We start from the raw sequence: 21,257 nt of genomic DNA, 5'->3' as shown, positions 1-21,257 counted from the left end.
CAGAGGTGCTGAAACAGAGGGGCTGAAACAGAGGGCGAGAAACAGAGGGCGAGAAACAGAGGGGCTGAAACAGAGGGGCTGAAACAGAGGGGCTGAAACAGAGGGCGAGAAACAGAGGGCGAGAAAGAGAGGGGCTGAAAGAGAGGGGCTGAAACAGAGGGGCTGAAACAGAGGGTCTGAAACAGAGGGGCTGAAACAGAGGGGCTGAAACAGAGGGCGAGAAACAGAGGGCGAGAAACAGAGGGCGAGAAAGAGTGGGGCTGAAACACTGGGGCTGAAACAGAGGGGCTGAAACAGAGGGGGTGAAACAGAGGGGCTGAAACAGAGGGGCTGAAACAGAGGGCGAGAAACAGAGGGGCTGAAACAGAGGAGCTGAAACAGAGGGGCTGAAACAGAGGGCGAGAAACAGAGGGGCTGAAACAGAGGGCGAGAAACAGAGGGGCTGAAACAGAGGGGCTGAAACAGAGAGGCTGAAACAGAGAGGCTGGAAGAGAGGCGCTGAAACAGAGGGGCTGAAACAGAGGACGAGAAACAGAGGGCGAGAAACAGAGTGCGAGAAACAGAGGGGATGAAACAGAGGTGCTGAAACAGAGGGGCTGAAACAGAGGGCGAGAAACAGAGGGCGAGAAACAGAGGGGCTGAAACAGAGGGGCTGAAACAGAGGGGCTGAAACAGAGGGCGAGAAACAGAGGGCGAGAAAGAGAGGGGCTGAAAGAGAGGGGCTGAAACAGAGGGGCTGAAACAGAGGGTCTGAAACAGAGGGGCTGAAACAGAGGGGCTGAAACAGAGGGCGAGAAACAGAGGGCGAGAAACAGAGGGCGAGAAAGAGTGGGGCTGAAACACTGGGGCTGAAACAGAGGGGCTGAAACAGAGGGGGTGAAACAGAGGGGCTGAAACAGAGGGGCTGAAACAGAGGGCGAGAAACAGAGGGGCTGAAACAGAGGAGCTGAAACAGAGGGGCTGAAACAGAGGGCGAGAAACAGAGGGGCTGAAACAGAGGGCGAGAAACAGAGGGGCTGAAACAGAGGGGCTGAAACAGAGAGGCTGAAACAGAGAGGCTGGAAGAGAGGCGCTGAAACAGAGGGGCTGAAACAGAGGACGAGAAACAGAGCGGCTGAAACAGAGGGGCTGAAACAGAGGGGCTGAAACAGAGGGCGTCAAACAGAGGGGCTGAAACAGTGGGCGAGAAACAGAGTGGCTGAAAAAGAGGAGCTGAAACAGAGGGGCTGAAACAGAGGGCGAGAAACAGAGGGGCTGAAACAGAGGGAGTGAAATAGAGGGGCTGAAACAGAGGGGCTGAAACAGAGGGGCTGAAACAGAGGGGCTGAAACAGAGGACGAGAAACAGAAGGCGAGAAACAGAGGGCGAGAAACAGAGATGCTGAAACAGAGGGGGTGAAACAGAGGGGCTGAAACAGAGGGCGAGAAACAGAGGCCGAGAAACAGAGGGCGAGAAACAGAGAGCGAGAAACAGAGGGCGAGAAACAGAGAGCGAGAAACAGAGGGGCTGAAACAGAGGGGCTGAAACAGAGGGGCTGAAACAGAGGTGCTGAAACAGAGGGCGAGAAACAGAGGGCGAGAAACAGAGGGGCTGAAACAGTGGGCGAGAAACAGAGTGGCTGATACAGAGGGCGAGAAACAGAGCGAGAAACAGAGGGCGAGAAACAGAGGGGCTGAAACAGAGGGGGGGAAACAGAGGGGCTGAAAAAGAGGGGCTGTAACAGAGGGGCTGAAACAGAGGGGCTGAAACAGAGGGGCTGAAACAGAGGGCGAGAAACTGAGGGCGAGAAACAGAGGGGCTGATCAGAGGGCGAGAAACAGAGGGGCTTAAACAGTGGGGCTGAAACAGAGGGGCTGAAACAGAGGGGCTGAAACAGAGGGGCTGAATCAGAGGGGCTGAAACAGATGGCGAGAAACAGAGGGCGAGAAACAGAGTGCGAGAAACAGAGGGGATGAAACAGAGGTGCTGAAACAGAGGGGCTGAAACAGAGGGCGAGAAACAGAGGGCGAGAAACAGAGGGGCTGAAACAGAGGGGCTGAAACAGAGGGCGAGAAACAGAGGGCGAGAAACAGAGGGGCTGAAACAGAGGGGCTGAAACAGAGGGGCTGAAACAGAGGGTCTGAAACAGAGGGTCTGAAACAGAGGGGCTGAAACAGAGGGCGAGAAACAAATGGCGAGAAACAGAGGGCGAGAAAGAGTGGGGCTGAAACAGTGGGGCTGAAACAGAGGGGCTGAAACAGAGGGGGTGAAACAGAGGGGCTGAAACAGAGGGGCTGAAACAGAGGGCGAGAAACAGAGGGGCTGAAACAGAGGAGTTGAAACAGAGGGGCTGAAACAGAGGGCGAGAACCAGAGGGGCTGAAACAGAGGGAGTGAAATAGAGGGGCTGAAACAGAGGGGCTGAAACAGAGGGGCTGAAACAGAGGGGCTGAAACAGAGGACGAGAAACAGAAGGCGAGAAACAGAGGGCGAGAAACAGAGATGCTGAAACAGAGGGGGTGAAACAGAGGGGCTGAAACAGAGGGCGAGAAACAGAGGCCGAGAAACAGAGGGCGAGAAACAGAGAGCGAGAAACAGAGGGCGAGAAACAGAGAGCGAGAAACAGAGGGGCTGAAACAGAGGGGCTGAAACAGAGGGGCTGAAACAGAGGTGCTGAAACAGAGGGCGAGAAACAGAGTGCGAGAAACAGATGGCGAGAAACAGAGGGGCTGAAACAGAGGGGCTGAAACAGAGGGGCTGAAACAGAGGGGCTGAAAGAGAGGGGCTGAAACAGAGGGCGAGAAACAGAGGGCGAGAAACAGATGGCGAGAAACAGAGGGGCTGAAACAGAGGGGCTGAAACAGAGGGGCTGAAACAGTGGGCGAGAAACAGAGGGGCAGAAACACAGGGGCTGAAACTTTGGCGAGAAACAGAGGGGCTGAAACAGAGGGGCTGAAACAGAGGGGCTGAAACAGAGGGGCTGAAACAAAGGGCGAGAAACAAAGGGGCTGAAACAGTGGGCGAGAAACAGAGGGGCTGAAACAGAGGGCGTGAAACAGAGAGCGAGAAACAGAGGGCGGGAAACAGAGGGGCTGAAACAGAGGGGCTGAAACAGAGTGGCTGAAAAAGAGGGGCTGAAACAGAGGGGCTGAAACAGAGGGGCTGAAACAGAGGGGCTGAAACAGAGGGCGAGAAACAGAGGGCGAGAAACAGAGGGGCTGAAACAGAGGGCGAGAAACAGAGGGGTTTAATCAGTGGGGCTGAAACAGAGGGGCTGAAACAGAGTGGCTGAAACAGAGGGGCGAATCAGAGTGGTTGAAACAGAGGGCAAGAAACAGAGGGCGAGAAACAGAGGGGCTGAAACAGTGGGCGAGAAACAGAGGGGCTGAAACAGAGGGCGAGAAACAGAGGGGCTGAAACAGAGGGGCTGAAACAGAGTGGCTGAAACAGAGTGCGAGAAACAGAGGGCGAGAAACAGAGGGGCTGAAACAGAGGGCGAGAAACAGAGGGGCTTAAACAGTGGGGCTGAAACAGAGGGGCTGAAACAGAGGGGCTGAAACAGAGGGGCGAATCAGAGAGTTGAAACAGAGGGCGAGAAAGAGAGGGCGAGAAACAGAGGGGCTGAAACAGTGGGCGAGAAACAGAGGGGCTGAAACAGAGGGCGAGAAACAGAGGGGCTGAAACAGAGGGGCTGAAACAGAGTGGCTGAAACAGAGTGCGAGAAACAGAGGGCGAGAAACAGAGGGGCTGAAACAGAGGGGCTGAAACAGAGGGGCTGAAACAGAGGGTCTGTAACAGAGGGGCTGAAGCAGAGGGGCTGAAACAGAGGGCAAGAAACAGAGGGCGAGAAAGAGTGGGGCTGAAACAGAGGGGCTGAAACAGAGGGTCTGAAACAGAGGGGCTGAAACAGAGGGGCTGAAACAGAGGGGGTGAAACAGAGGGGCTGAAACAGAGGGGCTGAAACAGAGGGGCTGAAACAGAGGACGAGAAACAGAAGACGAGAAACAGAGGGCGAGAAACAGAGGGGCTGAAACAGAGGGGGTGAAACAGAGGGGCTGAAACAGAGGGCGAGAAACAGAGGGCGAGAAACAGAGGGCGAGAAACAGAGAGCGAGAAACAGAGGGCGAGAAACAGAGGGCGAGAAACAGAGGGGCTGAAACAGAGGGGCTGAAACGGAGGGGCTGAAACAGAGGGCGAGAAACAGAGGGTCTGAAACAGAGGGGCTGAAACAGTGGGGGTGAAACAGAGGGGCTGAAACAGAGGGCGAGAAACAGAGTGCGAGAAACAGAGGACGAGAAACAGAGGGGCTGAAACAGAGGGGGTGAAACAAAGTGGCTGAAACAGAGGACGTGAAACAGAGGGCGAGAAACAGAGGGCGAGAAACAGAGGGCGGGAAACAGAGGGCGAGAAACAGATGGCCTGAAACAGAGGGGCTGAAACAGAGGACGAGAAACAGAGGGGCTGAAACAGAGGGGCTGAAACAGAGGGGCTGAAACAGAGGGGCTGAAACAGAGGGCGAGAAACAGAGGGGCTGAAACAGAGGGCGAGAAACAGAGGGGCTGAAACAGAGGGGCTGAAACAGAGTGGCTGAAACAGAGTGCGAGAAACAGAGGGCGAGAAACAGAGGGGCTGAAACAGAGGGCGAGAAACAGAGGGGCTTAAACAGTGGGGCTGAAACAGAGGGGCTGAAACAGAGGGGCTGAAACAGAGGGGCGAATCAGAGAGTTGAAACAGAGGGCGAGAAAGAGAGGGCGAGAAACAGAGGGGCTGAAACAGTGGGCGAGAAACAGAGGGGCTGAAACAGAGGGCGAGAAACAGAGGTGCTGAAACAGAGGGGCTGAAACAGAGTGGCTGAAACAGAGTGCGAGAAACAGAGGGCGAGAAACAGAGGGGCTGAAACAGAGGGGCTGAAACAGAGGGGCTGAAACAGAGGGTCTGTAACAGAGGGGCTGAAGCAGAGGGGCTGAAACAGAGGGCAAGAAACAGAGGGCGAGAAAGAGTGGGGCTGAAACAGAGGGGCTGAAACAGAGGGTCTGAAACAGAGGGGCTGAAACAGAGGGGCTGAAACAGAGGGGGTGAAACAGAGGGGCTGAAACAGAGGGGCTGAAACAGAGGGGCTGAAACAGAGGACGAGAAACAGAAGACGAGAAACAGAGGGCGAGAAACAGAGGGGCTGAAACAGAGGGGGTGAAACAGAGGGGCTGAAACAGAGGGCGAGAAACAGAGGGCGAGAAACAGAGGGCGAGAAACAGAGAGCGAGAAACAGAGGGCGAGAAACAGAGGGCGAGAAACAGAGGGGCTGAAACAGAGGGGCTGAAACGGAGGGGCTGAAACAGAGGGCGAGAAACAGAGGGTCTGAAACAGAGGGGCTGAAACAGTGGGGGTGAAACAGAGGGGCTGAAACAGAGGGCGAGAAACAGAGTGCGAGAAACAGAGGACGAGAAACAGAGGGGCTGAAACAGAGGGGGTGAAACAAAGTGGCTGAAACAGAGGACGTGAAACAGAGGGCGAGAAACAGAGGGCGAGAAACAGAGGGCGGGAAACAGAGGGCGAGAAACAGATGGCCTGAAACAGAGGGGCTGAAACAGAGGACGAGAAACAGAGGGGCTGAAACAGAGGGGCTGAAACAGAGGGGCTGAAACAGAGGGGCTGAAACAGAGGGCGAGAAACAGAGGGGCTGAAACAGAGGGCGTGAAACAGAGGGCGAGAAACAGAGGGACTGAAACAGAGGGGCTGAAACAGAGGGGCTGAAACAGAGGGGCTGAAACAGAGGGCGAGTAACAGAGGGGCTGAAACAGAGGGGCTGAAACAGAGTGGCTGAAAAAGAGGAGCTGAAACAGAGGGCGAGAAACTGAGGGAGAGAAACAGAGGGCGAGAAACAGAGGGGCTGAAACAGAGGGGCTGAAACAGAGGGGCTGAAACAGAGAGGCTGGAAGAGAGGCGCTGAAACAGAGGGGCTGAAACAGAGGGCGAGAAACAGAGGGCGAGAAACAGAGGGGCTGAAACAGAGGGTCGAAACAGAGGGCGAGAAACAGAGGGGCTGAAACAGAGGGCGAGAAACAGAGGACGAGAAACAGAGGGCGAGAAACAGAGAGGGAGAAACAAAGGGCGAGAAACAGAGGGCGAGAAACAGAGGGCGAGAAACAGAGGGGCTGAAACAGAGGGGCTGAAACAGAGGGGCTGAAACAGAGGGGCTGAAAGAGAGGGGCTGAAACAGAGGGCGAGAAACAGAGGGCGAGAAACAGAGGGGCTGAAACAGAGAGGCTGAAACAGAGAGGCTGGAAGAGAGGCGCTGAAACAGAGGGGCTGAAACAGAGGACGAGAAACAGAGCGGCTGAAACAGAGGGGCTGAAACAGAGGGGCTGAAACAGAGGGCGACAAACAGAGGGGCTGAAACAGTGGGCGAGAAACAGAGGGGCTGATACAGAGGGCGAGAAACAGAGCGAGAAACAGAGGGCGAGAAACAGAGGGGCTGAAACAAAGGGGGGGAAACAGAGGGGCTGAAAAAGAGGGGCTGAAACAGAGGGGCTGAAACAGAGGGGCTGAAACAGAGGGCGAGAAACTGAGGGCGAGAAACAGAGGGGCTGATCAGAGGGCGAGAAACAGAGGGGATTAAACAGTGGGGCTGAAACAGAGGGGCTGAAACAGAGGGGCTGAAACAGAGGGGCTGAATCAGAGGGGCTGAAACAGATGGCGAGAAACAGAGGGGCTGAAACAGAGTGCGAGAAACAGAGGGGATGAAACAGTGGTGATGAAACAGAGGGGCTGAAACAGAGGGCGAGAAACAGAGGGCGAGAAACAGAGGGGCTGAAACAGAGGGGCTGAAACAGAGGGGCTGAAACAGAGGGCGAGAAACAGAGGGCGAGAAAGAGAGGGGCTGAAAGAGAGGGGCTGAAACAGAGGGGCTGAAACAGAGGGTCTGAAACAGAGGGGCTGAAACAGAGGGGCTGAAACAGAGGGCGAGAAACAGAGGGCGAGAAACAGAGGGCGAGAAAGAGTGGGGCTGAAACAGTGGGGCTGAAACAGAGGTGCTGAAACAGAGGGGGTGAAACAGAGGGGCTGAAACAGAGGGGCTGAAACAGAGGGCGAGAAACAGAGGGGCTGAAACAGAGGAGCTGAAACAGAGGGGCTGAAACAGAGGGCGAGAAACAGAGGGGCTGAAACAGAGGGAGTGAAATAGAGGGGCTGAAACAGAGGGGCTGAAACAGAGGGGCTGAAACAGAGGGGCTGAAACAGAGGACGAGAAACAGAAGGCGAGAAACAGAGGGGCTGAAACAGAGGGGGTGAAACAGAGGGGCTGAAACAGAGGGCGAGAAACAGAGGCCGAGAAACAGAGGGCGAGAAACAGAGAGCGAGAAACAGAGGGCGAGAAACAGAGAGCGAGAAACAGAGGGGCTGAAACAGAGGGGCTGAAACAGAGTGGCTGAAACAGAGGTGCTGAAACAGAGGGCGAGAAACAGAGGGCGAGAAACAGAGGGGCTGAAACAGTGGGGCTGAAACAGAGGGGCTGAAACAGAGGGCGAGAAACAGAGTGCGAGAAACAGATGGCGAGAAACAGAGGGGCTGAAACAGAGGGGCTGAAACAGAGGGGCTGAAAGAGAGGGGCTGAAAGAGAGGGGCTGAAACAGAGGGCGAAGAACAGAGGGCGAGAAACAGATGGCGAGAAACAGAGGGGCTGAAACAGAGGGGCTGAAACAGAGGGGCTGAAACAGTGGGCGAGAAACAGAGGGGCAGAAACAGAGGGGCTGAAACTTTGGCGAGAAACAGAGGGGCTGAAACAGAGGGGCTGAAACAGAGGGGCTGAAACAGAGGGGCTGAAACAAAGGGCGAGAAACAGAGGGGCTGAAACAGTGGGCGAGAAACAGAGGGGCTGAAACAGAGGGCGAGAAACAGAGAGCGAGAAACAGAGGGCGGGAAACAGAGGGGCTGAAACAGAGGGGCTGAAACAGAGTGGCTGAAAAAGAGGGGCTGAAACAGAGCGGCTGAAACAGAGGGGCTGAAACAGAGGGGCTGAAACAGAGGGCGAGAAACAGAGGGCGAGAAACAGAGGGGCTGAAACAGAGGGCGAGAAACAGAGGGGTATAATCAGTGGGGCTGAAACAGAGGGGCTGAAACAGAGTGGCTGAAACAGAGGGGCGAATCAGAGTGGTTGAAACAGAGGGCAAGAAACAGAGGGCGAGAAACAGAGGGGCTGAAACAGTGGGCGAGAAACAGAGGGGCTGAAACAGAGGGCGAGAAACAGAGGGGCTGAAACAGAGGGGCTGAAACAGAGTGGCTGAAACAGAGTGCGAGAAACAGAGGGCGAGAAACAGAGGGGCTGAAACAGAGGGCGAGAAACAGAGGGGCTTAAACAGTGGGGCAGAAACAGAGGGGCTGAAACAGAGGGGCTGAAACAGAGGGGCGAATCAGAGTGGTTGAAACAGAGGGCGAGAAACAGAGGGCGAGAAACAGAGGGGCTGAAACAGTGGGCGAGAAACAGAGGGGCTGAAACAGAGGGCGAGAAACAGAGGGGCTGAAACAGAGGGGCTGAAACAGAGTGGCTGAAACAGAGTGCGAGAAACAGAGGGCGAGAAACAGAGGGGCTGAAACAGAGGGGCTGAAACAGAGGGGCTGAAACAGAGGGTCTGTAACAGAGGGGCTGAAGCAGAGGGGCTGAAACAGAGGGCAAGAAACAGAGGGCGAGAAAGAGTGGGGCTGAAACAGAGGGGCTGAAACAGAGGGGCTGAAACAGAGGGTCTGAAACAGAGGGGCTGAAACAGAGGGGCTGAAACAGAGGGGGTGAAACAGAGGGGCTGAAACAGAGGGGCTGAAACAGAGGGGCTGAAACAGAGGACGAGAAACAGAAGACGAGAAACAGAGGGCGAGAAACAGAGGGGCTGAAACAGAGGGGGTGAAACAGAGTGGCTGAAACAGAGGGCGAGAAACAGAGGGCGAGAAACAGAGGGCGAGAAACAGAGAGCGAGAAACAGAGGGCGAGAAACAGAGGGCGAGAAACAGAGGGGCTGAAACAGAGGGGCTGAAACAGAGGGGCTGAAACAGAGGGCGAGAAACAGAGGGTCTGAAACAGAGGGGCTGAAACAGTGGGGGTGAAACAGAGGGGCTGAAACAGAGGGCGAGAAACAGAGTGCGAGAAACAGAGGACGAGAAACAGAGGGGCTTAAACAGAGGGGGTGAAACAGAGGGGCTGAAACAGAGGGCGTGAAACAGAGGGCGAGAAACAGAGGGCGAGAAACAGAGGGCGGGAAACAGAGGGCGAGAAACAGATGGCCTGAAACAGAGCGGCTGAAACATAGGACGAGAAACAGAGGGGCTGAAACAGAGGAGCTGAAACAGAGGGGCTGAAACAGTTGGGCTGAAACAGAGGGCGAGAAACAGAGGGGCTGAAACAGAGGGCGTGAAACAGAGGGCGAGAAACAGAGGGACTGAAACAGAGGGGCTGAAACAGAGGGGCTGAAACAGAGGGGCTGAAACAGAGGGCGAGTAACAGAGGGGCTGAAACAGAGGGGCTGAAACAGAGTGGCTGAAAAAGAGGAGCTGAAACAGAGGGCGAGAAACTGAGGGAGAGAAACAGAGGGCGAGAAACAGAGGGGCTGAAACAGAGGGGCTGAAACAGAGGGGCTGAAACAGAGAGGCTGGAAGAGAGGCGCTGAAACAGAGGGGCTGAAACAGAGGGCGAGAAACAGAGGGCGAGAAACAGAGGGGCTGAAACAGAGGGTCGAAACAGAGGGCGAGAAACAAAGGGGCTGAAACAGAGGGCGAGAAACAGAGGACGAGAAACAGAGGGGCTGAAACAGAGGGCGAGAAACAGAGGGCGAGAAACAGAGGGCGAGAAACAGAGAGGGAGAAACAAAGGGCGAGAAACAGAGGGCGAGAAACAGAGGGCGAGAAACAGAGGGGCTGAAACAGAGGGGCTGAAACAGAGGGGCTGAAACAGAGGGGCTGAAAGAGAGGGGCTGAAACAGAGGGCGAGAAACAGAGGGCGAGAAACAGAGGGGCTGAAACAGAGAGGCTGAAACAGAGAGGCTGGAAGAGAGGCGCTGAAACAGAGGGGCTGAAACAGAGGACGAGAAACAGAGCGGCTGAAACAGAGGGGCTGAAACAGAGGGGCTGAAACAGAGGGCGACAAACAGAGGGGCTGAAACAGTGGGCGAGAACCAGAGGGGCTGATACAGAGGGGGGGAAACAGAGGGGCTGAAACAGAGGGGCTGAAACAGAGGGCGAGAAACAGAGGGCGAGAAACAGAGGGCGAGAAACAGAGGGCGAGAAAGAGTGGGGCTGAAACAGTGGGGCTGAAACAGAGGGGCTGAAACAGAGGGGGTGAAACAGAGGGGCTGAAACAGAGGGGCTGAAACAGAGGGCGAGAAACAGAGGGGCTGAAACAGAGGAGCTGAAACAGAGGGGCTGAAACAGAGGGCGAGAAACAGAGGGAGTGAAATAGAGGGGCTGAAACAGAGGGGCTGAAACAGAGGGGCTGAAACAGTGGGGCTGAAACAGAGGACGAGAAACAGAAGGCGAGAAACAGAGGGCGAGAAACAGAGGGGCTGAAACAGAGGGGGTGAAACAGAGGGGCTGAAACAGAGGGCGAGAAACAGAGGCCGAGAAACAAAGGGCGAGAAACAGAGAGCGAGAAACAGAGGGCGAGAAACAGAGAGCGAGAAACAGAGGGGCTGAAACAGAGGGGCTGAAACAGAGGGGCTGAAACAGAGGTGCTGAAACAGAGGGCGAGAAACAGAGGGCGAGAAACAGAGGGGCTGAAACAGTGGGGCTGAAACAGAGGGGCTGAAACAGAGGGCGAGAAACAGAGTGCGAGAAACAGATGGCGAGAAACAGAGGGGCTGAAACAGAGGGGCTCAAAACAGAGGGGCTGAAACAGAGGGGCTGAAAGAGAGGGGCTGAAACAGAGGGCGAGAAACAGAGGGCGAGAAACAGATGGCGAGAAACAGAGGGGCTGAAACAGAGGGGCTGAAACAGAGGGGCTGAAACAGTGGGCGAGAAACAGAGGGGCAGAAACAGAGGGGCTGAAACTTTGGCGAGAAACAGAGGGGCTGAAACAGAGGGGCTGAAACAGAGGGGCTGAAACAGAGGGGCTGAAACAAAGGGCGAGAAACAGAGGGGCTGAAACAGTGGGCGAGAAACAGAGGGGCTGAAACAGAGGGCGAGAAACAGAGAGCGAGAAACAGAGGGCGGGAAACAGAGGGGCTGAAACAGAGGGGCTGAAACAGAGTGGCTGAAAAAGAGGGGCTGAAACAGAGGGGCTGAAACAGAGGGGCTGAAACAGAGGGGCTGAAACAGAGGGCGAGAAACAGAGGGCGAGAAACAGAGGGGCTGAAACAGAGGGCGATAAACAGAGGGGTTTAATCAGTGGGGCTGAAACAGAGGGGCTGAAACAGAGTGGCTGAAACAGAGGGGCGAATCAGAGTGGTCGAAACAGAGGGCAAGAAACAGAGGGCGAGAAACAGAGGGGCTGAAACAGTGGGCGAGAAACAGAGGGGCTGAAACAGAGGGCGAGAAACAGAGGGGCTGAAACAGAGGGGCTGAAACAGAGGGGCTGAAACAGAGGGGCTGAAACAGAGGGCGAGAAACAGAGGGGCTGAAACAGAGGGCGTGAAACAGAGGGCGAGAAACAGAGGGACTGAAACAGAGGGGCTGAAACAGAGGGGCTGAAACAGAGGGGCTGAAACAGAGGGCGAGTAACAGAGGGGCTGAAACAGAGGGGCTGAAACAGAGTGGCTGAAAAAGAGGAGCTGAAACAGAGGGCGAGAAACTGAGGGAGAGAAACAGAGGGCGAGAAACAGAGGGGCTGAAACAGAGGGGCTGAAACAGAGGGGCTGAAACAGAGAGGCTGGAAGAGAGGCGCTGAAACAGAGGGGCTGAAACAGAGGGCGAGAAACAGAGGGCGAGAAACAGAGGGGCTGAAACAGAGGGTCGAAACAGAGGGCGAGAAACAGAGGGGCTGAAACAGAGGGCGAGAAACAGAGGACGAGAAACAGAGGGGCTGAAACAGAGGGCGAGAAACAGAGGGCGAGAAACAGAGGGCGAGAAACAGAGAGGGAGAAACAAAGGGCGAGAAACAGAGGGCGAGAAACAGAGGGCGAGAAACAGAGGGGCTGAAACAGAGGGGCTGAAACAGAGGGGCTGAAACAGAGGGGCTGAAAGAGAGGGGCTGAAACAGAGGGAGAGAAACAGAGGGCGAGAAACAGAGGGGCTGAAACAGAGAGGCTGAAACAGAGAGGCTGGAAGAGAGGCGCTGAAACAGAGGGGCTGAAACAGAGGACGAGAAACAGAGCGGCTGAAACAGAGGGGCTGAAACAGAGGGGCTGAAACAGAGGGCGACAAACAGAGGGGCTGAAACAGTGGGCGAGAAACAGAGGGGCTGATACAGAGGGCGAGAAACAGAGCGAGAAACAGAGGGCGAGAAACAGAGGGGCTGAAACAGAGGGGGGGAAACAGAGGGGCTGAAAAAGAGGGGCTGAAACAGAGGGGCTGAAACAGAGGGGCTGAAACAGAGGGGCTGAAACAGAGGGCGAGAAACTGAGGGCGAGAAACAGAGGGGCTGATCAGAGGGCGAGAAACAGAGGGGCTTAAACAGTGGGGCTGAAACAGAGGGGCTGAAACAGAGGGGCTGAAACAGAGGGGCTGAATCAGAGGGGCTGAAACAGATGGCGAGAAACAGAGGGCGAGAAACAGAGTGCGAGAAACAGAGGGGATGAAACAGAGGTGCTGAAACAGAGGGGCTGAAACAGAGGGCGAGAAACAGAGGGGCTGAAACAGAGGGGCTGAAACAGAGTGGCTGAAACAGAGTGCGAGAAACAGAGGGCGAGAAACAGAGGGGCTGAAACAGAGGGGCTGAAACAGAGGGGCTGAAACAGAGGGTCTGTAACAGAGGGGCTGAAGCAGAGGGGCTGAAACAGAGGGCAAGAAACAGAGGGCGAGAAAGAGTGGGGCTGAAACAGAGGGGCTGAAACAGAGGGGCTGAAACAGAGGGTCTGAAACAGAGGGGCTGAAACAGAGGGGCTGAAACAGAGGGGGTGAAACAGAGGGGCTGAAACAGAGGGGCTGAAACAGAGGGGCTGAAACAGAGGACGAGAAACAGAAGACGAGAAACAGAGGGCGAGAAACAGAGGGGCTGAAACAGAGGGGGTGAAACAGAGGGGCTGAAACAGAGGGCGAGAAACAGAGGGCGAGAAACAGAGGGCGAGAAACAGAGAGCGAGAAACAGAGGGCGAGAAACAGAGGGCGAGAAACAGAGGGGCTGAAACAGATGGGCTGAAACAGAGGGGCTGAAACAGAGGGCGAGAAACAGAGGGTCTGAAACAGAGGGGCTGAAACAGTGGGGGTGAAACAGAGGGGCTGAAACAGAGGGCGAGAAACAGAGTGCGAGAAACAGAGGACGAGAAACAGAGGGGCTTAAACAGAGGGGGTGAAACAGAGGGGCTGAAACAGAGGGCGTGAAACAGAGGGCGAGAAACAGAGGGCGAGAAACAGAGGGCGGGAAACAGAGGGCGAGAAACAGATGGCCTGAAACAGAGCGGCTGAAACATAGGACGAGAAACAGAGGGGCTGAAACAGAGGGGCTGAAACAGAGGGGCTGAAACAGTTGGGCTGAAACAGAGGGCGAGAAACAGAGGGGCTGAACCAGAGGGCGTGAAACAGAGGGCGAGAAACAGAGGGACTGAAACAGAGGGGCTGAAACAGAGGGGCTGAAACAGAGGGGCTGAAACAGAGCGCGAGTAACAGAGGGGCTGAAACAGAGGGGCTGAAACAGAGTGGCTGAAAAAGAGGAGCTGAAACAGAGGGCGAGAAACTGAGGGAGAGAAACAGAGGGCGAGAAACAGAGGGGCTGAAACAGAGGGGCTGAAACAGAGGGGCTGAAACAGAGAGGCTGGAAGAGAGGCGCTGAAACAGAGGGGCTGAAACAGAGGGCGAGAAACAGAGGGCGAGAAACAGAGGGGCTGAAACAGAGGGTCGAAACAGAGGGCGAGAAACAGAGGGGCTGAAACAGAGGGCGAGAAACAGAGGACGAGAAACAGAGGGGCTGAAACAGAGGGCGAGAAACAGAGGGCGAGAAACAGAGGGCGAGAAACAGAGAGGGAGAAACAAAGGGCGAGAAACAGAGGGCGAGAAACAGAGGGCGAGAAACAGAGGGGCTGAAACAGAGGGGCTGAAACAGAGGGGCTGAAACAGAGGGGCTGAAAGAGAGGGGCTGAAACAGAGGGCGAGAAACAGAGGGCGAGAAACAGAGGGGCTGAAACAGAGAGGCTGAAACAGAGAGGCTGGAAGAGAGGCGCTGAAACAGAGGGGCTGAAACAGAGGACGAGAAACAGAGCGGCTGAAACAGAGGGGCTGAAACAGAGGGGCTGAAACAGAGGGCGACAAACAGAGGGGCTGAAACAGTGGGCGAGAAACAGAGGGGCTGAAACAGAGGGCGAGAAACAGAGGGCGAGAAACAGAGGGCGAGAAACAGAGGGCGAGAAAGAGTGGGGCTGAAACAGTGGGGCTGAAACAGAGGGGCTGAAACAGAGGGGGTGAAACAGAGGGGCTGAAACAGAGGGGCTGAAACAGAGGGCGAGAAACAGAGGGGCTGAAACAGAGGAGCTGAAACAGAGGGGCTGAAACAGAGGGCGAGAAACAGAGGGAGTGAAATAGAGGGGCTGAAACAGAGGGGCTGAAACAGAGGGGCTGAAACAGAGGGGCTGAAACAGAGGACGAGAAACAGAAGGCGAGAAACAGAGGGCGAGAAACAGAGGGGCTGAAACAGAGGGGGTGAAACAGAGGGGCTGAAACAGAGGGCGAGAAACAGAGGCCGAGAAACAGAGGGCGAGAAACAGAGGGAGTGAAATAGAGGGGCTGAAACAGAGGGGCTGAAACAGAGGGGCTGAAACAGAGGGGCTGAAACAGAGGACGAGAAACAGAAGGCGAGAAACAGAGGGCGAGAAACAGAGGGGCTGAAACAGAGGGGGTGAAACAGAGGGGCTGAAACAGAGGGCGAGAAACAGAGGCCGAGAAACAGAGGGCGAGAAACAGAGAGCGAGAAACAGAGGGCGAGAAACAGAGAGCGAGAAACAGAGGGGCAGAAACAGAGGGGCTGAAACTTTGGCGAGAAACAGAGGGGCTGAAACAGAGGGGCTGAAACAGAGGGGCTGAAACAGAGGGGCTGAAACAAAGGGCGAGAAACAGAGGGGCTGAAACAGTGGGCGAGAAACAGAGGGGCTGAAACAGAGGGCGAGAAACAGAGAGCGAGAAACAGAGGGCGGGAAACAGAGGGGCTGAAACAGAGGGGCTGAAACAGAGTGGCTGAAAAAGAGGGGCTGAAACAGAGGGGCTGAAACAGAGGGGCTGAAACAGAGGGGCTGAAACAGAGGGCGAGAAACAGAGGGCGAGAAACAGAGGGGCTGAAACAGAGGGCGATAAACAGAGGGGTTTAATCAGTGGGGCTGAAACAGAGGGGCTGAAACAGAGTGGCTGAAACAGAGGGGCGAATCAGAGTGGTCGAAACAGAGGGCAAGAAACAGAGGGCGAGAAACAGAGGGGCTGAAACAGTGGGCGAGAAACAGAGGGGCTGAAACAGAGGGCGAGAAACAGAGGGGCTGAAACAGAGGGGCTGAAACAGAGGGGCTGAAACAGAGGGGCTGAAACAGAGGGCGAGAAACAGAGGGGCTGAAACAGAGGGCGTGAAACAGAGGGCGAGAAACAGAGGGACTGAAACAGAGGGGCTGAAACAGAGGGGCTGAAACAGAGGGGCTGAAACAGAGGGCGAGTAACAGAGGGGCTGAAACAGAGGGGCTGAAACAGAGTGGCTGAAAAAGAGGAGCAGAAACAGAGGGCGAGAAACAGAGGGCGAGAAACAGAGGGGCTGAAACAGTGGGGCTGAAACAGAGGGGCTGAAACAGAGGGCGAGAAACAGAGTGCGAGAAACAGATGGCGAGAAACAGAGGGGCTGAAACAGAGGGGCTGAAACAGAGGGGCTGAAAGAGAGGGGCTGAAAGAGAGGGGCTGAAACAGAGGGCGAAGAACAGAGGGCGAGAAACAGATGGCGAGAAACAGAGGGGCTGAAACAGAGGGGCTGAAACAGAGGGGCTGAAACAGTGGGCGAGAAACAGAGGGGCAGAAACAGAGGGGCTGAAACTTTGGCGAGAAACAGAGGGGCTGAAACAGAGGGGCTGAAACAGAGGGGCTGAAACAGAGGGGCTGAAACAAAGGGCGAGAATCAGAGGGGCTGAAACAGTGGGCGAGAAACAGAGGGGCTGAAACAGAGGGCGAGAAACAGAGAGCGAGAAACAGAGGGCGGGAAACAGAGGGGCTGAAACAGAGGGGCTGAAACAGAGTGGCTGAAAAAGAGGGGCTGAAACAGAGCGGCTGAAACAGAGGGGCTGAAACAGAGGGGCTGAAACAGAGGGCGAGAAACAGAGGGCGAGAAACAGAGGGGCTGAAACAGAGGGCGAGAAACAGAGGGGTTTAATCAGTGGGGCTGAAACAGAGGGGCTGAAACAGAGTGGCTGAAACAGAGGGGCGAATCAGTGTGGTTGAAACAGAGGGCAAGAAACAGAGGGCGAGAAACAGAGGGGCTGAAACAGTGGGCGAGAAACAGAGGGGCTGAAACAGAGGGCGAGAAACAGAGGGGCTGAAACAGAGGGGCTGAAACAGAGTGGCTGAAACAGAGTGCGAGAAACAGAGGGCGAGAAACAGAGGGGCTGAAACAGAGGGCGAGAAACAGAGGGGCTTAAACAGTGGGGCAGAAACAGAGGGGCTGAAACAGAGGGGCTGAAACAGAGGGGCGAATCAGAGTGGTTGAAACAGAGGGCGAGAAACAGAGGGCGAGAAACAGAGGGGCTGAAACAGTGGGCGAGAAACAGAGGGGCTGAAACAGAGGGCGAGAAACAGAGGGGCTGAAACAGAGGGGCTGAAACAGAGTGGCTGAAACAGAGTGCGAGAAACAGAGGGCGAGAAACAGAGGGGCTGAAACAGAGGGGCTGAAACAGAGGGGCTGAAACAGAGGGTCTGTAACAGAGGGGCTGAAGCAGAGGGGCTGAAACAGAGGGCAAGAAACAGAGGGCGAGAAAGAGTGGGGCTGAAACAGAGGGGCTGAAACAGAGGGGCTGAAACAGAGGGTCTGAAACAGAGGGGCTGAAACAGAGGGGCTGAAACAGAGGGGGTGAAACAGAGGGGCTGAAACAGAGGGGCTGAAACAGAGGGGCTGAAACAGAGGACGAGAAACAGAAGACGAGAAACAGAGGGCGAGAAACAGAGGGGCTGAAACAGAGGGGGTGAAACAGAGTGGCTGAAACAGAGGGCGAGAAACAGAGGGCGAGAAACAGAGGGCGAGAAACAGAGAGCGAGAAACAGAGGGCGAGAAGCAGAGGGCGAGAAACAGAGGGGCTGAAACAGAGGGGCTGAAACAGAGGGGCTGAAACAGAGGGCGAGAAACAGAGGGTCTGAAACAGAGGGGCTGAAACAGTGGGGGTGAAACAGAGGGGCTGAAACAGAGGGCGAGAAACAGAGTGCGAGAAACAGAGGACGAGAAACAGAGGGGCTTAAACAGAGGGGGTGAAACAGAGGGGCTGAAACAGAGGGCGTGAAACAGAGGGCGAGAAACAGAGGGCGAGAAACAGAGGGCGGGAAACAGAGGGCGAGAAACAGATGGCCTGAAACAGAGCGGCTGAAACATAGGACGAGAAACAGAGGGGCTGAAACAGAGGAGCTGAAACAGAGGGGCTGAAACAGTTGGGCTGAAACAGAGGGCGAGAAACAGAGGGGCTGAAACAGAGGGCGTGAAACAGAGGGCGAGAAACAGAGGGACTGAAACAGAGGGGCTGAAACAGAGGGGCTGAAACAGAGGGGCTGAAACAGAGGGCGAGTAACAGAGGGGCTGAAACAGAGGGGCTGAAACAGAGTGGCTGAAAAAGAGGAGCTGAAACAGAGGGCGAGAAACTGAGGGAGAGAAACAGAGGGCGAGAAACAGAGGGGCTGAAACAGAGGGGCTGAAACAGAGGGGCTGAAACAGAGAGGCTGGAAGAGAGGCGCTGAAACAGAGGGGCTGAAACAGAGGGCGAGAAACAGAGGGCGAGAAACAGAGGGGCTGAAACAGAGGGTCGAAACAGAGGGCGAGAAACAGAGGGGCTGAAACAGAGGGCGAGAAACAGAGGACGAGAAACAGAGGGGCTGAAACAGAGGGCGAGAAACAGAGGGCGAGAAACAGAGGGCGAGAAACAGAGAGGGAGAAACAAAGGGCGAGAAACAGAGGGCGAGAAACAGAGGGCGAGAAACAGAGGGGCTGAAACAGAGGGGCTGAAACAGAGGGGCTGAAACAGAGGGGCTGAAAGAGAGGGGCTGAAACAGAGGGCGAGAAACAGAGGGCGAGAAACAGAGGGGCTGAAACAGAGAGGCTGAAACAGAGAGGCTGGAAGAGAGGCGCTGAAACAGAGGGGCTGAAACAGAGGACGAGAAACAGAGCGGCTGAAACAGAGGGGCTGAAACAGAGGGGCTGAAACAGAGGGCGACAAACAGAGGGGCTGAAACAGTGGGCGAGAAACAGAGGGGCTGATACAGAGGGGGGGAAACAGAGGGGCTGAAACAGAGGGGCTGAAACAGAGGGCGAGAAACAGAGGGCGAGAAACAGAGGGCGAGAAACAGAGGGCGAGAAAGAGTGGGGCTGAAACAGTGGGGCTGAAACAGAGGGGCTGAAACAGAGGGGGTGAAACAGAGGGGCTGAAACAGAGGGGCTGAAACAGAGGGCGAGAAACAGAGGGGCTGAAACAGAGGAGCTGAAACAGAGGGGCTGAAACAGAGGGCGAGAAACAGAGGGAGTGAAATAGAGGGGCTGAAACAGAGGGGCTGAAACAGAGGGGCTGAAACAGTGGGGCTGAAACAGAGGACGAGAAACAGAAGGCGAGAAACAGAGGGCGAGAAACAGAGGGGCTGAAACAGAGGGGGTGAAACAGAGGGGCTGAAACAGAGGGCGAGAAACAGAGGCCGAGAAACAAAGGGCGAGAAACAGAGAGCGAGAAACAGAGGGCGAGAAACAGAGAGCGAGAAACAGAGGGGCTGAAACAGAGGGGCTGAAACAGAGGGGCTGAAACAGAGGTGCTGAAACAGAGGGCGAGAAACAGAGGGCGAGAAACAGAGGGGCTGAAACAGTGGGGCTGAAACAGAGGGGCTGAAACAGAGGGCGAGAAACAGAGTGCGAGAAACAGATGGCGAGAAACAGAGGGGCTGAAACAGAGGGGCTCAAAACAGAGGGGCTGAAACAGAGGGGCTGAAAGAGAGGGGCTGAAACAGAGGGCGAGAAACAGAGGGCGAGAAACAGATGGCGAGAAACAGAGGGGCTGAAACAGAGGGGCTGAAACAGAGGGGCTGAAACAGTGGGCGAGAAACAGAGGGGCAGAAACAGAGGGGCTGAAACTTTGGCGAGAAACAGAGGGGCTGAAACAGAGGGGCTGAAACAGAGGGGCTGAAACAGAGGGGCTGAAACAAAGGGCGAGAAACAGAGGTGGCTGAAACAGTGGGCGTGAAACAGAGGGGCTGAAACAGAGGGCGAGAAACAGAGAGCGAGAAACAGAGGGCGGGAAACAGAGGGGCTGAAACAGAGGGGCTGAAACAGAGTGGCTGAAAAAGAGGGGCTGAAACAGAGGGGCTGAAACAGAGGGGCTGAAACAGAGGGGCTGAAACAGAGGGCGAGAAACAGAGGGCGAGAAACAGAGGGGCTGAAACAGAGGGCGATAAACAGAGGGGTTTAATCAGTGGGGCTGAAACAGAGGGGCTGAAACAGAGTGGCTGAAACAGAGGGGCGAATCAGAGTGGTCGAAACAGAGGGCAAGAAACAGAGGGCGAGAAACAGAGGGGCTGAAACAGTGGGCGAGAAACAGAGGGGCTGAAACAGATGGCGAGAAACAGAGGGGCTGAAACAGAGGGGCTGAAACAGAGGGGCTGAAACAGAGGGGCTGAAACAGAGGGCGAGAAACAGAGGGGCTGAAACAGAGGGCGTGAAACAGAGGGCGAGAAACAGAGGGACTGAAACAGAGGGGCTGAAACAGAGGGGCTGAAACAGAGGGGCTGAAACAGAGGGCGAGTAACAGAGGGGCTGAAACAGAGGGGCTGAAACAGAGTGGCTGAAAAAGAGGAGCTGAAACAGAGGGCGAGAAACTGAGGGAGAGAAACAGAGGGCGAGAAACAGAGGGGCTGAAACAGAGGGGCTGAAACAGAGGGGCTGAAACAGAGAGGCTGGAAGAGAGGCGCTGAAACAGAGGGGCTGAAACAGAGGGCGAGAAACAGAGGGCGAGAAACAGAGGGGCGGAAACAGAGGGTCCAAACAGAGGGCGAGAAACAGAGGGGCTGAAACAGAGGGCGAGAAACAGAGGACGAGAAACAGAGGGGCTGAAACAGAGGGCGAGAAACAGAGGGCGAGAAACAGAGGGCGAGAAACAGAGAGGGAGAAACAAAGGGCGAGAAACAGAGGGCGAGAAACAGAGGGCGAGAAACAGAGGGGCTGAAACAGAGGGGCTGAAACAGAGGGGCTGAAACAGAGGGGCTGAAAGAGAGGGGCTGAAACAGAGGGCGAGAAACAGAGGGCGAGAAACAGAGGGGCTGAAACAGAGAGGCTGAAACAGAGAGGCTGGAAGAGAGGCGCTGAAACAGAGGGGCTGAAACAGAGGACGAGAAACAGAGCGGCTGAAACAGAGGGGCTGAAACAGAGGGGCTGAAACAGAGGGCGACAAACAGAGGGGCTGAAACAGTGGGCGAGAAACAGAGGGGCTGATACAGAGGGCGAGAAACAGAGCGAGAAACAGAGGGCGAGAAACAGAGGGGCTGAAACAGAGGGGGGGAAACAGAGGGGCTGAAAAAGAGGGGCTGAAACAGAGGGGCTGAAACAGAGGGGCTGAAACAGAGGGGCTGAAACAGAGGGCGAGAAACTGAGGGCGAGAAACAGAGGGGCTGATCAGAGGGCGAGAAACAGAGGGGCTTAAACAGTGGGGCTGAAACAGAGGGGCTGAAACAGAGGGGCTGAAACAGAGGGGCTGAATCAGAGGGGCTGAAACAGATGGCGAGAAACAGAGGGCGAGAAACAGAGTGCGAGAAACAGAGGGGATGAAACAGAGGTGCTGAAACAGAGGGGCTGAAACAGAGGGCGAGAAACAGAGGGGCTGAAACAGAGGGGCTGAAACAGAGTGGCTGAAACAGAGTGCGAGAAACAGAGGGCGAGAAACAGAGGGGCTGAAACAGAGGGGCTGAAACAGAGGGGCTGAAACAGAGGGTCTGTAACAGAGGGGCTGAAGCAGAGGGGCT

The sequence above is a fragment of the Stegostoma tigrinum genome, chromosome 28 (assembly GCF_030684315.1).
Source record: "Stegostoma tigrinum isolate sSteTig4 chromosome 28, sSteTig4.hap1, whole genome shotgun sequence".
Lineage (NCBI taxonomy): Eukaryota > Metazoa > Chordata > Chondrichthyes > Orectolobiformes > Stegostomatidae > Stegostoma > Stegostoma tigrinum.
Note: the sequence above shows the minus strand (reverse complement) of the source record.